Source organism: Coturnix japonica, chromosome 4 (assembly GCF_054131305.1).
Source record: "Coturnix japonica strain WE chromosome 4, WE-NBRP24, whole genome shotgun sequence".
NCBI classification, from domain to species: Eukaryota; Metazoa; Chordata; class Aves; order Galliformes; family Phasianidae; genus Coturnix; species Coturnix japonica.
This window is the reverse complement of record NC_140666.1, coordinates 30,226,826-30,241,556: the sequence shown is the minus strand read 5'-3', so window position 1 is coordinate 30,241,556 and position 14,731 is coordinate 30,226,826.

Sequence of the window (14,731 nt, the reverse complement as noted above, 5' to 3'; positions counted from 1 at the left end):
AAACTCCTGCTGATTAATTTCCTTATCTGAAAGCCGTTCCTATTCATACTGTAAATGATATCTAGTGTCCCCTGAAGGGATCTGCAGTTTATAGATTTTTATAAACGAGTGAGTGAATGAATGCGTTATTTTCTTGCCTTTCTGTGATGCTGTTAAGTTATTCGCAGAGTATCCCATTTTAATATAATTTATGCTTTTACCAGCATCTTACCACTTCACTGTAGAAGAAAAAAAGCGAGGTTTTTATCATTCATATTGAAAAAATCTGAAGCCTTAATCCACTCAGAGTCAGTAACTGTTATTTGATCTTGAAGGACGGCACTCATAAACTATAGAAGGGCAAAGGCTAAAACATTCTTTATGGTTTAAATGTTACAGCGCATCTCATATTTATCGAAGGGACCATCATTATGCAGAGCCATTATAGTAGGTATTCATGGCACTGTATCAAGCAGTTTCTCTGAGTATAGATTAACTCTATGAGCTTGAATGAGTGAAGTACTTGTATCTTTTGATTATATTCCACTTTTCCTCCTACTTAAATTCCTGTGGAAGACTGTGTTGGTGCATAAATGTATATGGCTACAGCAAAGGAATTAAGACCATAATCATGGAAAGGTGTATTTGTAGGTTCTGGCTAGGTAATCAGTAAGTGTACATGGTTGGTTTGGTTATTTTGTTTTGTTTTTTTGTATGGTATGCATTATGTAGTATCCTCACTTTATGGGTTTGATTGGAATAACCTGATAGTGCTGTAAAACCCTTCAGTCTGGCAAAGGGATGTCAGGTTGTGCCTTCATCACCTGAGACTGCACTAGGCACACTTTTATCAAGGTAAAACAGGATCTCATTCTAATTACTGAGTTTACTGAACCGGGCATCTCACCTTATCACTGAATTCATTAGAAATTCTTTCTGATATTTATTTTCTGCATACAGGAAAAATAATACTGTGTAGAATGGAAGATAGGATAAAGCCTTAACTATTAGATGGAAACTCACCTTTACACACTACATAACTTTTCGTGCACATGGGTCTCTTTTTTTCTGTAATCATCAGGGCCAGGATCAAACAGGTTTCATAAAGTGTTAAAGAAATAGGAAAATGTGCCTGAATACATGGAAGTATATGGTATAGAGAATTCCATGTTTCAAAACAAATCCTCGTACATTTAGAGAACTTTCTTTAGTACGTCTTTGATGATTTTCAAATGAGAGAATTTGCCCAGTTCTGCCCATAGTTGAAAGCAAGCTAGCTTCTCGTTCATTGCATGAATCCATTGCATGGCTTTCAGTTTTAGCGACATGCAAATATATTGAATTGTTAAACTCTCAGTTGTCTTTGTAGATAGTAAATTTAAAAAAAAAAAAAAACAAAAAACTAAGAAAATGGTAGATTATTTTTCTTTCCATCTGTGATAGTGTTTTTAATTTACTGTGTTCATTTATGTGTTGCTTACATTTTAATCATACTATTAAAATACATGGTATTGTTCTACAGTGTGTTAATTTTTACCTGGTGCTCTGAAACCTTTTAACTTGAAAATTCTCATTTTCCTCATGCATTATTTTATACTCTGCGACATAGCAGTGTTGCTGTGTAAGGGCTTATTAACCCAGTTAGTACAAATTCAGGTATTTGAAACTCAAAACAATGGATTAGTGGCAGTGGCTAAAACAAGTATATAGCCCTTTAGAATCGTGTCAAATTGGGATTTTTCAGAGCTGTAAGCAGTTCCTGCCACAGGACTGGAGCTGTAGTAGGCTGTTCCAAGTGTCACTAGTTATTACTTCTGGTGTCTGCATATTATTTGGGGAAAAATAGGGATGTAAGAAAACACCTACTACTTGCTGTCAGGAGGAACAGTCTTAATAATTGCAGAGAATGATAATTCACTCTTCAAAATACAGTTGTTTCGTTTGTACAGTTGCTTACTCCTGTGTTTATTCATCATTATTACCATTGTGTTTGAAGTGGGAGGGTGACTGGGGAATTACTGCCTTGTTTTTCCTTCCCACCCTTTCCAACTGACCAAGTGTTAATAACTCAAAAGATTTAACGTAGGGTACACAAGAGCAGGAAAAGTAAATATGTGGTCTAATTTTATGCAAAATGTCAGGTAAAGAGTTTGTGAGTGTTCATCTGAACGTGAAACACTGGAGCCAGGTCTTTGCTTTATACATCTCAGAATTGCTTGCACTTTAGAGAAGCTATTCTCGCTCCTGAGTCTTAAACTGAAAACAGAAATATTAAATGGTCATGTAGCTAAACTATCAGGTTCTCTATTATCTGTTTTAAGGTGCTGCTTCATTTTTCTGTCACAGTATAAATTATGAACATAGAGGGACTGTCTCTTCTGTTCCTGTGGGTGGTGTGGAGGTGCACAGGCTGTAGTGCAGCCTGTCTCTCTGTCCTCAGAGATGCCTTTGGAGGCACAGCAAGGGGCAGTATGTTTTTCTCCAGTGCATGTGCTTAGGAGCCCTTCTCAGAGTGCTGGAGGAGGATGGGCTAAAAGCAAGCAGACTCCCACAGCCTTGATCTGTTCAGTGCTGCAATGAATGGCCGTGTTTGCGTGCATCTCTGCATACATACAGATAAATGCCCTAGGTTTAGGGCATGTGGAGGGAAGGAAAAAAAGAGCCTGCTGCTGAAAGAGGGAGAAACTGCAGCTGTCATACAAAGCAATGGGCTGAGCACTGCTCTCGGCAGCACCAGGCTGCTGTGGGAACTGGGTAATGAAGTGTGACAGGTAAGGGAGGAAGAAAATCGCAGCACTCAGCAGACAGACCATTGAAGATGGTAATGCAGTCAGTCGTCATCTCAGCCCTGATGCTCCTCAGCAATTGTCTGTGCCAGTCATACTATGCAGATTGTCAGCTGGGTATCAAAGCAAATACAACCGGCACATAAATATGAGAATCTGAGCAAATATTAACTGTGCTGTGGGAATTGGAGACAGATGTGACTGACAGGGACTCACTGATACTGATGATCGAGATTTTATTGTGACTACACTCTATAGGTTATTCCATGCCATGCCCTACATTTCAAATTACTTAAGTAGGTCTCCAGTAGAATTCTTAAGTCATATCAATACTTAAAAATATAATTGTAACACACTGTATTACATCAGATGACTCCCTGAATGATTTCTTTGAAGCAATTTCAGGGATAAACCTTTGTGTCTTAATGGTGAAAGTGCATTGACCTGGATTTAATACATCAGCTATTAACAGTTAGCCTGAATTTCTTCTTTCATAATTCTTCTGCTTAAACTTCTGTAGATAGTATTAGATGAAAAAACAATCACACAAAGAATTGATCTCAAATCTTTGTACTCAGAACTAGGCAAAATCTGTTATGTCTTTGTGTACCTGTTATTAATAGAAATAATGTCTTGGGGCCTGACCATAATCTGTTGTGTAGACACTATTTTCTCAGAAGTAAAGCCTGAAATATTTTTCTTTAGTAAGGAAAAAATGTTAGTTCCATAATAGTTAACAAGAAATCTTTTTTTTTTTTTTTTTTTTCCCCCATAAATCTAGAGCCACAGACAAAAGGATCAGTATTCTATATTTCTGTTGTAGAGCAAATTGCATAGACAACCTTCACCTCTACGGCTTTACCAATTCAGACAGGCTTTGAATCAGACTAATTACTATTCTGTTTCTTACTTAGCGTTCAAAAGTATTTACTAATGGTTGTCTATAAAAGACAAGCTATGGAAGAAAAATTATTTCATGTTAGTAATGCACTTTAGGGTTATTGCCCTGAACCATTACGTCCTACACTTAACACAATACTTGTTTACTGATTTCCTGTGCTTGTTCAATTACTTTTTGGCATATAGACCCATCTGTGTTAGTGTAGCTTGCTTTATTCACGTGAGTATGAGTTCTCTCGAGAGACAGACAGTATATAATTTTAGAAGCTCTTTTTTTGCTTCTGGCAAGTTCCATCTTGCTGGTGTTGAAATAGAAAATTCTGGTAGTTTCACTTGTCAGTTGGCATCAAGTGACACTGGTCAGAAATTCTGGAGAAGACACAGTTTTTCAGTCCATCTAACAACAGCTTTTATCTGAGTTTTACCCTAAGAACTTCTCTTCCATTCACCTTGCTTTAAAGAGAGGTCTGCATTGGCCTTTAAATGTGATGATGTCTTGGAACCCACTCATTTGGCTGTGCAGCTTGTGTGTTCCAACTTGCCTCCCAAAGCACATATAGGTGACAAGCTGACCTGAAGAAGTATCATGTTAGTATAAGGAAATGACAGTTTTATCTTGGCCACTTACTGATGAGGTTCTGAATTGTAAGAATTTTTTTTTTAAGGGATGCATGGGTTGTGGCTGGACAGAATGGCTTCAGTTGGAAGTAACATCTAACCTAAATCTTCACCTTTTAGTCAGCCGTTCCTTCTTGTCCTCCATCTCTCCTGACAGAAGAGAAAGGAAACTCATGTTACTTGAGGCAGTTATGACAAGATATGAGTTAGCATTTGAACTGTTCTGTATTTACTTACTCAGTTTATGCAATAGTTACTCAGCCCGTATTTTGAAGGAAGAAAATGTGTAAATGATGATAAAGCAATTTCCGTGTTTGAAGAAACGTGCCTCAGTTCATGAAGTAAAATTCTTCTTTTTGGTGGAATTGCCATTTGTGTAGTTGGGCATCGTGCTGAATGAAAACTGAACGTCTTTCAAATACTGTGCTATAAGACATTTCACACTTCCTCTATGCTACCTGCATTTACCCTTACTGCTGCCTCCTAATGCCAGCGAGCTAAGGACTGCTATGTTTTGTCAACTGCTATGTTAGTAGGGGTTTTTAGCTTGCCTTTCATATGCTTCATAAGCTGTTAGTCTTTATTTAATTTCTTCTTGCTCAGACAAAAGAAAGAGAGCCCATACTCCCAGAGCTCATGAAAATACAAATTTGATTTCATTTTTCACTGTAACATTTTCAAATGTTGTTTACCTCATTTAGCTAAAATATTCACATTCATTTTGAACTTAGATTCCCTTAGTATAGTAGATAAGAATTAAGTAATTTTGTTTGATAATTCCAACTAGTAAAGCTAGTGAAATTAATTTGGGAAGTAAACAAATGTCACCTTTGCTCCATCTGCTCTGGCTAGAAAGGAGCTCGCCGTTTAAAAGATGTTGTAGTTCAAGACCAGACTTTTCTGTAAGTGTTGCACCACTGAATGAATCTGTGGAGATTGTGTTAGATTCCTGAAGAGAAGTCATCCTGGTATAAATCACTTCACCTGCATTACAGACAACAGATTCCTGAGTAGGCTCCTATCTGAAAACTTCTACCTGTCCTTGAGAGACAACCAAAAGGGAGAGACTCCAACCCTGCAGCATCCAAGTCAGACCAGTGGTAGAGGGAAAGATGACAGTAGGTATGCAGTGTGATTCTACTGACATGAGTTAAGGCAGCAGTGGGCAAGTCTGAAATTGCCAATTGTGCTTTATGACGGATTGGTGTGGCATTTCATTGAGTAACTATTGTACAGAAATTGAAGCAGAGAAGCTTTTCAAAGATGCAGAAGTGTATTATGAAATTAATTGGCAATACCTATATTGATAAGCAGTATCTTCTGATTCATTTACTTCCACGCCTATTCAGGACTTGGAAGGCAAAAATGATTTCCAAATCTGTAGCCCATGGACATTCACCTGCAGACAACCTGAGAGTGTCATTTGGATTATACCAGCCTTTCCCATTTTACTAGGATGCTAAAGCCTGTGGTTTCACACATGGAGAGGTATTTTATTTCCTTGTGGCTTTTGTATCTTCTTCCATTACACACGTTTCTGAGCACAGCTTTGTAGTTCAGTGCATGAAGACTCTGATGCTTTCTTCTAATTGCATCTTTAGGGTGGGGGCAGCTTTTTTTTGGTAATAATTCACTGTTGGCATTTAAAGAAGATATGAAGGGAAGGTGTGACAGTAACATAGAAAACTCAGTAGATTTTCCCTTCTTGTCTTATTAGATATCTCACTTTATATACAACTTAACATTAAAAGGTATCAGCCATACATTTATTCTCATATTTCTGTGAAGTTCTTGATGGTAATGAAATACACAAGGTCTTGCTGGTGGAGTTAAGTTCTATCATTGATTAGATACTTCATCCTAATTAAAGTTAAGATATAATTTGATGTGCAGGAAGCATGGATTGTACCTTTATATTTGTTTATTTATCCCTCTGCTTTTGAAATTAGCTCTCTGAAATTTCAAAATATACTCATAAATTCTGCATATGTTCATTGCTGAGATATATATTCCTTCATCCATTATGTATCTCAGCAGTTTGAGAGTGCCGCTAAAAACAAGCAGAGTAACTTTTTTAAGGACACTTTTTTTTTTAATTCAAACTAATAAGTATGGAATTTTCTCTAGTTTCTAATAACTCACAGTAATGCTGATGAGCTGTATTTTATGTTTGATATGCACCAATAACAGAAAGACACGGTCAATCAAAGTTAATGTGACTTATCCAGTTATTTTGCGTTCTTTTTTCTTTTTTTTTTCTTGTCACTTTATCATTTGCCTTCTGTATCTTAGTGTCTCTGAGTACCTGTTTCATTACATATGCATGAATGCATTCGGCAGTAGTAAGTAATTTTTAAGCAGAAGAGATTTTTTTTTTTTTCCTTCAAAGCGTGACACTATTTTGTCTTCTTCTGCAAAATGAAGAATTCATTACAAACTGATATTGGTAAATTCAGTAAGAGTTCAAAAATATCTTTTGATTTTTATGACAGTGGTTGTTATCATAGTATGAGGCATGATGAATCATGTGGAATGGAAAGGCTGACTTCATTGTAGTTTGGGCATGCAGAGCAGAAAGCAATGACTGATGCCATCTCAGAACTGTCAGCTGTTATCTATTTGAGGATGTTTATCTTCCAGAATAAAGTGAAAGTACCAGAATACTGGTACAGGGGAAATACAAAAGTGAAAGAGGAGCCAAGATAAGAAACTTCAGACTAAACCACTCAACTTCAGTCTTACAAATGATTAAACTACTTGCAAGCATATGGAGTGCTATAGGGAAATCAGTACCAGGAGATGTGGATTTGTCAAAAAGAAGCTGATTTCCTTTTGACAGATTAACAGGATTTGTTGTGAGTTACAAAGCCATAGAAGTAATTCATCTTGAATACAGTAAGAGGCATGTGCCTCTTGTGACATCTTCATAAGTAGGCTGGGGAAACACAGTTTAGGTGAAACTAGTAGAAAGTCAATGTAAAACCTATTGATTACCTATACTCAAAGAGACCAGTGATTTACTGCCAATATGTTTGTGAATATGTATAAAAATATGTATGTAGTGTGTTCTGAAAGGACCATATTTAGGACCATAAGAAAGATATAAATAATAGAATACAGAATATGTATATTAAGGTTACAAACACTAGAGGACAATATTTGAATTTGATGTATTCCTGGAAAGCTGACATTAAAAAAGTAAAAACAAAAACAAAAACAAAAAAAAATCAAGATTAAATTAGTAATGGGTTAATGTAGTCTTATGTTTAAGCAGTGGTAAAAAAAATAAATAACAAAACTGCACAAGCTCTTTTTAGAGGAGGACTGATAAAATATTTGTGGAAAAGGACATAAGTTTACAACCCACAAGCCTGACTGTAAACCAACAGCATCATGCTGTTGCAATAAATGACAGAGTGACAGGTATAGTCAGAGGGATGTCTGTGACATGAGTTTTCAGCAAGCAAAAGACAGCTGCAAAACACAGAGTAATAGAATGGACTGGGTAGCCAACTGAGGTCCCTGCTAGCTCTGTCTGTTGTGATCTAGACAAGCACCTCTGCAGGAGCTCTTTGCTATTGACAGTTTTAGAGTGCATGTTGAATTGTATGGTTTTGTTTTAAATAGTGTGCATCTGCTTGTCCATATGCTTTCTGGGTTACTCTTTAAAATGTTGAGTTCAATTTTTTGATTAAGGACCAGTTGCAAAATGCTGTGATCATCAAAGTGTACACAATGTTTTCGAGGTCTTCCCATTAACTTGATGGAATGGAGAAGTTCCACTTTGAAGTGTTTGAAGAACAGTGAAACACATTACTGTTTGTTACAAAGACCCATTGCAGAACTATTGAGTCATGCTTCTTTCCTCCAGTTACAAATTATTTTATAAATTAATATTACTAGTCTGTTATAGTGGTTCTGTTTTTACAAAATATCTTATTTCAAAGGATGCATAACGTTTTAAGTCTCAATTCTTTTGACTGTTTCTTTTCCTTTCGTTGTTCAGTGGCTTGGTGAATCAAAGGCTTGCTGTCAGGCTATTGCTGATGTGTAGCAAGGGAAACATCACCAAAAATTTGCAGTTTAAATATATAAATATCTCCACTTGTGTTGGGTCAGTTGATTTATTATTGGTTTTTGTTTGTTTGTTTTTTGTTTTTTCTTGAGAATGACATGTTTCTGGAGACTTGCCTACCCTTTTAACCAGAAGCTGAGTATCTGTGTTAATGGTTTCATTTATACTTTGTGTCAAGTAATTAAAAAAGACCAAGTAAAGACAAACATCTATACATACTTCTATAAGCAATAGTAAACTTCATTTAAGCCCTTATCCTTATATCGTTGCTCCAGTTGCTTGACAGCTCTACAACAGAGAAACTATCAGTTTATATCTAACTAATATAATGCTGCTGCAATCACGTATTTTTTTTAATGAACCTTTGTAAAGTGATGGTCTGAGAATGAGGAGATTGCTAATTTCAAGTGTGTGGCCAAAGGAGTTATAATGCTGCTTCAGTTCCCTGTTGAGCTTATTGCCAGCTGCAGTGGTTGATATCCTGGTTATGGAGCTTCCTGACTGAGGAGACAAGGAGTTCCAAATGGGACACGCCCTGTAGATCTTTGTGGTTCTAATTTGCAGTCTTCATTTGGCACACGTGACTTTATTGCACTGCTGTGCATGCACATCCCATGTTGGTGGCTGTATATTTGAAGTGCTGACTGAAACCTCAAATTGATTGTACTTCCTTTCTTCCTGTATCTTCTGCTTCCTTTTCCCTTTCTGTCCTCTGTCTGAACTCAGTTTATCTATTAATTTCTGTCTCTGTTACTGCCATTTGTTATTTATACATTTTGTTATTTAGAAGACTTTGCTCACTTGCTAGTCTATGATGTTTGTGTAGATCCCATTGTCTCCATAGACACCTAGCACCACAGCCCTGCTACTCACCACTGCTCTGATCCTTGGAGGGCTCTTGCACATTGCATTTGCAGTACTTGTGTTTTCATCAGAATCTGCAAATGTGGTTTTTAGATTATATGCAATTGAAGTTTCCTCCTCTGTCTAGACGTGTTGTTTTGTTAAGGTTTTTACTCTGTGAGAGACTCCCATGTTTCAAAAATTAATGCTACATCATTTTCATCAACTTCTGCTTTATCATTTTTATTGCATAACCTTGGAAAGGCCTAGATCAGAGTCCAGGATGTCAGCACAAATCCAACGCAATCTAGTCTATTAAGAATGATCTTCACAACACAAATCCAGCATGTATTTCATTTCCTCTTGCTGCTTTTTAAAACACCATTTTCTGTCCAGCTTGCCTATTGGCAGTTGAGTGTTATATCTCAGTTGAAAAAAATGAATTCTGCTTGCACAATGACTTCAATGCAGCAGTTCATTTCTGCATACAGTTGACAGCCATTCTGCACCATGCTTGGTTTATCAGTGCCGAGTGAGTCAGCAGGATGTCAGCTGGCAGTGGGGTGGCAGGAGCAGGCAGCAAACCTGTCTTGTTTTCCTCCCATGTGGAAATGCAGGTTGCCATCAGCTCTACCACAGCCTGGATCTGAGCTCATTTGTGCCTGTCAGACAGATCTCTGCTGGAAAGTTGGGTTTTGGGCAAAGATAGTAAATAGCACTTGATCACACTGAAGAGGCTATGAGGATAACTAAAACATAGCATCTTCTTGGCTGTTATATATTTCCTTTAATGGCACGTGTCCTTTACTGTAGGTACTTCTACAGATATGTCTTTATGGTTTTGCTTGGAGTTGAAAGCTGAATCCAGTTCATTCTGTTACCTGCTTTAGACTTTAAACAGCAAATGCATAAGTATCTAGCATCTAAAATATATATCTATTAAAAATCAGATATTTTAAGTACATAAAAATGACTAGTAGATGATTTTCTTCCCTCTGCTATATCCATAGTCCTTATCCTAGTATGTGCACAAAGTTCAGTCCAGCCCACTTCTCATGGTTCAGATGCAGTGTTTCTACTAACTTCCTTTTGCAGAAAGTAGTAATTTTCAACTTTTTTTGTGTTCTTATTGTTAATTGTTGGCAAAGGAATTATTTTTAAAACTTATTTTGCAGTCCATGCCTTTCTATTCATGTTATGCCTATTTTAATTCATCATTAACATTTCACTAAAAATTGTGATCAATTTATATATTATGCTAGCATAGACCAAAAAGAAAATATCTAGTCTGACTTCTGTCATTTTAATGGAACCTAGGAATTTGCAATACTCTGTTTAAAGACTCACAGTATGTGAAGAGCACTGTGACTGTGTACACAGGAAGTCACATTTCCCTAAAGCAACTGAGTAAATGTGTGCATTAGTAATTGCATTTGCAGTTCTTTAGTTTGTGTGTACCTTTAGTTATCAAAGGAGGGTTAACGTGCTGGAAGTCTTGACCTGTGTGATGGTCTTCTGTTCTTATGAGGCAGACTCACACAAACCCTCACAAGGAACTGTGAGTTCTAGACTATAATGTTGTATTTTCTGGCTTGTTTTCCAGTGTTTTGCTGAAATATTCTCCAAGACGTTTAGAACCACTTCTAGCAATAATTAGAACTGAAAAAAAAGGGGGGGAAATAAATAAATGTACGTGGTTTAGTTTGAGTGTAGGTCAAAAGTTTGTACTGGATATTTTTTCATCTGAAACATTTTTACTACCTATAAGATATAACTTAGTTTTCTTCAGTTTCCTTCTTTTGAGCTAACATTCAGTAGTATAATACAATACATTCCAATACATCCTCTGTATCTGTAGCCAACGTAATTATTTATAAATCCTTGGTGTTGAATTCTGAATTCTTTGATTTTGTTAAAAAGAGTGACAGAGTTATGAAGGAAAAAGTTTGTGGGAATGCAATTTCTCCTCCCTTCCAAAAAGTAATTTTAAAATAGAAGCTACATTATTTTCCACTTTCTGCTATTCGTAGATCTCCTGGGTATTGTTACCTTGGAAACATCAGATTTTAAAGAAATAAGAATATAAGGAATGTTTTCTGGCACCCATTGACAGTTTTGTAGAAAACAATGCTTCAGGTAGTAGTGGAAAGACCTTCAGTTTAGCTGGAACAGAAGCCTAACCTCTAAGCTGAAACTTGGGAAGAACAGAGAAATATGGATTGGGAATGTCTGCACTTGATAAAGCCTTATGCTTCCAAATGTTTCCTTTATAAGACCAACCAGTGGCTTAGGGGAGAAGATTGTATACATGTATCATAACTCTATCAATTGTAGAAAGATACCCTAAGTCAGAGGACAACTGTAATACAACACCCATATTAGGATCCGACTTACACCATTAAGTTGCAAAGAAATACAATGCTCAGTTTTAAACTCCGTGCCTGATTATTATTTACAGATATCATAAGAAAGATGAAGTAAAAAGTATATTCCATTCTGTTCAGCCTTGCATTGTTAAATGCATTGTTCCTTTTGGTTTCTGAGGGACAACATTCGTACTTGACAGCGGAAGTATGGTCCTACTGAAAAACTGTGAAAAGGCTTCCTAGAAGACTTCCTAGAATAATGTAATAATAGAAATCAATGGCTTAGTCTGATTCTCATGTGAAATTGTCTTCCACTTGTGCTTCTAAGTCTCGGACCAGTGGCATAACAAATAAGCAGAGCAAGTGGATTCCAATGTTATCTTATGTAAAATTTATGTGTGCTTGCTTCCTGTACTGTTTCTTTTTTAAATCTGTTTCTTCAGAGCTTTGTTTTTCTCTCAGAAATATCACAGAAGTTTGAATGACTCAGAAAAGGACATTTACAGAGCTTCCAGTTGTGCATCCAGTGGTAGGGTTGGGTTTTTTTTGTTGTTTGTTTTGTTTGTTTGTTTGTTTTGGACCAGTCTTAGAATAGCTTTTCTTATGAATTTGTAGCTCTTAAATTGTGAAATATTGAAAACACCTGGGAACAAATAGCTCCAACTGTGTCTTGTGGGAAAGATGTTCAAGAGATGCCTGGCCAGAATTCTTGTCAGAGCATAAACAATCTGAAAAACTGACTAAGTAACAATGAAAAGAAGAGAAAGAAGCCTGCTTAGAATTGCATTAGAGGAAATTACTGTGTAGGTTGAACTGGGAATACTCTGAGAGATAATTAAGATTTTAATCTATTATTAGGAAGGGCAAGAAAAATATTAGGCAGCACAGTATTGTTTATTCTTCTTTCCTTGTAGATTCTTCTTGCTGATAACTTTCTCAAGGCAAAGATAGTCTCCTGCATACAAGTCAGCCAGATCTCATTTATTCCAGGATGCAAATCCCACTCTTTGAGAGTGTTTGTTGTGTCAAATTAGTCCTATTAGTTCTAGGGAAGTGACGTGCCACTAGGAATTAAAGATTGTGGTCACAGGAGCATCAGCCAGAACATCAGACATGGGCTTGCCAGAAGAGCATAAATCAAACAAGTTATTATTGTCACACCTTCAGCTGACTCATTGGAGGACGAAGCTCTTACACTTATCCTCCAGTGTTTCAGTGAGACTATGTGTGTAGTTAACAGAGGTCATTGTGGTGCAGTGGAAGTCGATGTAGCTAGGCAGTTTAATGAATATCTGACCTAGCATATACAGGGATAAGTGCCTGAAGTTTACACATTACACCACATTCAGAGGAATAGCAGCCCATCTGCTTTCTGTTTAAAGAGACTTGAAAGAAGCAGGAGGAATGGCCGATGTGTCAAGACAGCAATGAAGAGAAATATTTGAATTGTTGGCAGCCTAAAGATTTTGAGTCATTTTCAAGCTTGTTGTTTAATGAAGAAAATAAAAAGAAGCAAAAGCAGAAATGAAATCCCAAATGGAAAACGTGCATACACATTTAAAAGCCACCAACAAATCCAACCCACACCGCTCCCCAACCTTTTCCTGCACAGACTTTCCTTTCAAAAGTGTTCTGTAATTTCCTTTAGAAAATATTGCATTACTCTAAATAGATGTTATGTCTCCATTTATTTATATCTGGATATTTTAGAGACTACAACTCAAGACGAAAGTTTTATATGCATGTTTCCTGTACCTATCTATTTTTTAGCTGTTATGCCTTTGTATGTTGTACCATTTCTTTCCTAAAGGTTATCTTTTGTCCTCTATCTTTTATGCTATTATTCTTTTTAATTAATTTAGCCAGAAGTTAAACAGATACTCAGGCTTATAGCTGTAGTGGCACTTCGGCAATTCAGTTCACGTGAAACATTCTCAAATGCCATATAAATGGATACACATTCTCATTGCATAATACAGTTCACATCTTTAAGTGGATCTTCACTATTTCACATCTAGATGAACACAGGTTGCTCATTAGTCAATTGGCAGGCATTTTATCAATCAGCTCCTTAAGCACCCACTGCTTAAGCTGCAACAAGTTATGCTTCCTATTGTTCAGGCTAGTTCGTGACTATATTAATACACATTCACAATACTTTTTTGCTTCTGACTCTTTCCTCTGTAAAAGCTTGCTGCTGACAATAGAAGTGTTCAGCTGTAATGACCATGTAGGTTTGTATGTATGTGGTTGTTAAAATCAGAAAGATTAGCATGGTGGAAAGGCAATACAAAAATATAACAAAGGAACCAGCATGGATAGGGTGGTACTTCATAGGAAAGTAAATGTGCTCACTGAAGATCTAGGCTCACAGAAAGGACTCCACAAAGGAGGGATCTTCAAACAGAGATCCTTCCCCAGTGGCTGTCAGCCCTTAAATGAGGTCTAAGAAAGGTGCAGCCAGGCTTCACCCCTTCCAGTCACACAAGTGAATTGCCTTCACCTGTGCTCCCAGGGCTGAGCTGTCTTTTCCCCAGATGATCAATCACTGGTTCAGGCTATGACTCAACAGTTCCCATACAGTGGTTGACTGTACCATGTTGGTGTTGAACAAGGTTAAAAAAATAAAAAATAAATAGGCTGAGTGCAGGGTAGAATGTGGGACTGGTAGCTGAAGGAGAAAAACAGTACCTTCCCCACGTAACCCTTTAAATACACAGCATCCTCTTTGTGTAGCTTCTGGCCGGAGGCTGGGCAACGAGAAAGTGTGAACCTTTGGTGGTTCTGAAGGGCTGTGCCACAAGGAGGTCAGTAGATCGTGCCAGGCTCTTGTTTAAAGCCTGTAGGCTGCATGCCTTCTCAACACCAAAGCTGACAGAGAAGCAATGAAGAGAATTTCATAGTGGCAATGTGGTCTCCTGGACTGGAACAAGTTCAGCTCTGCTCTTCTGCATGACTGTCATCATACAGCTAAAACCAAATAATGCAAAGTGTCCTTAGCTGGTAGTTCATGGGGAAAAAAAAATAAAATTACAGAGGCACTATAACACAGTGAATCATCTTTTCCTAGTGGGACCACGGCTGGAAGATGGCTACAGAACATAAGGTAAAGCAAACTATTTTATTTATTTCAGAAGGTGAGGAGGAGGGTAGGTTTCCATATG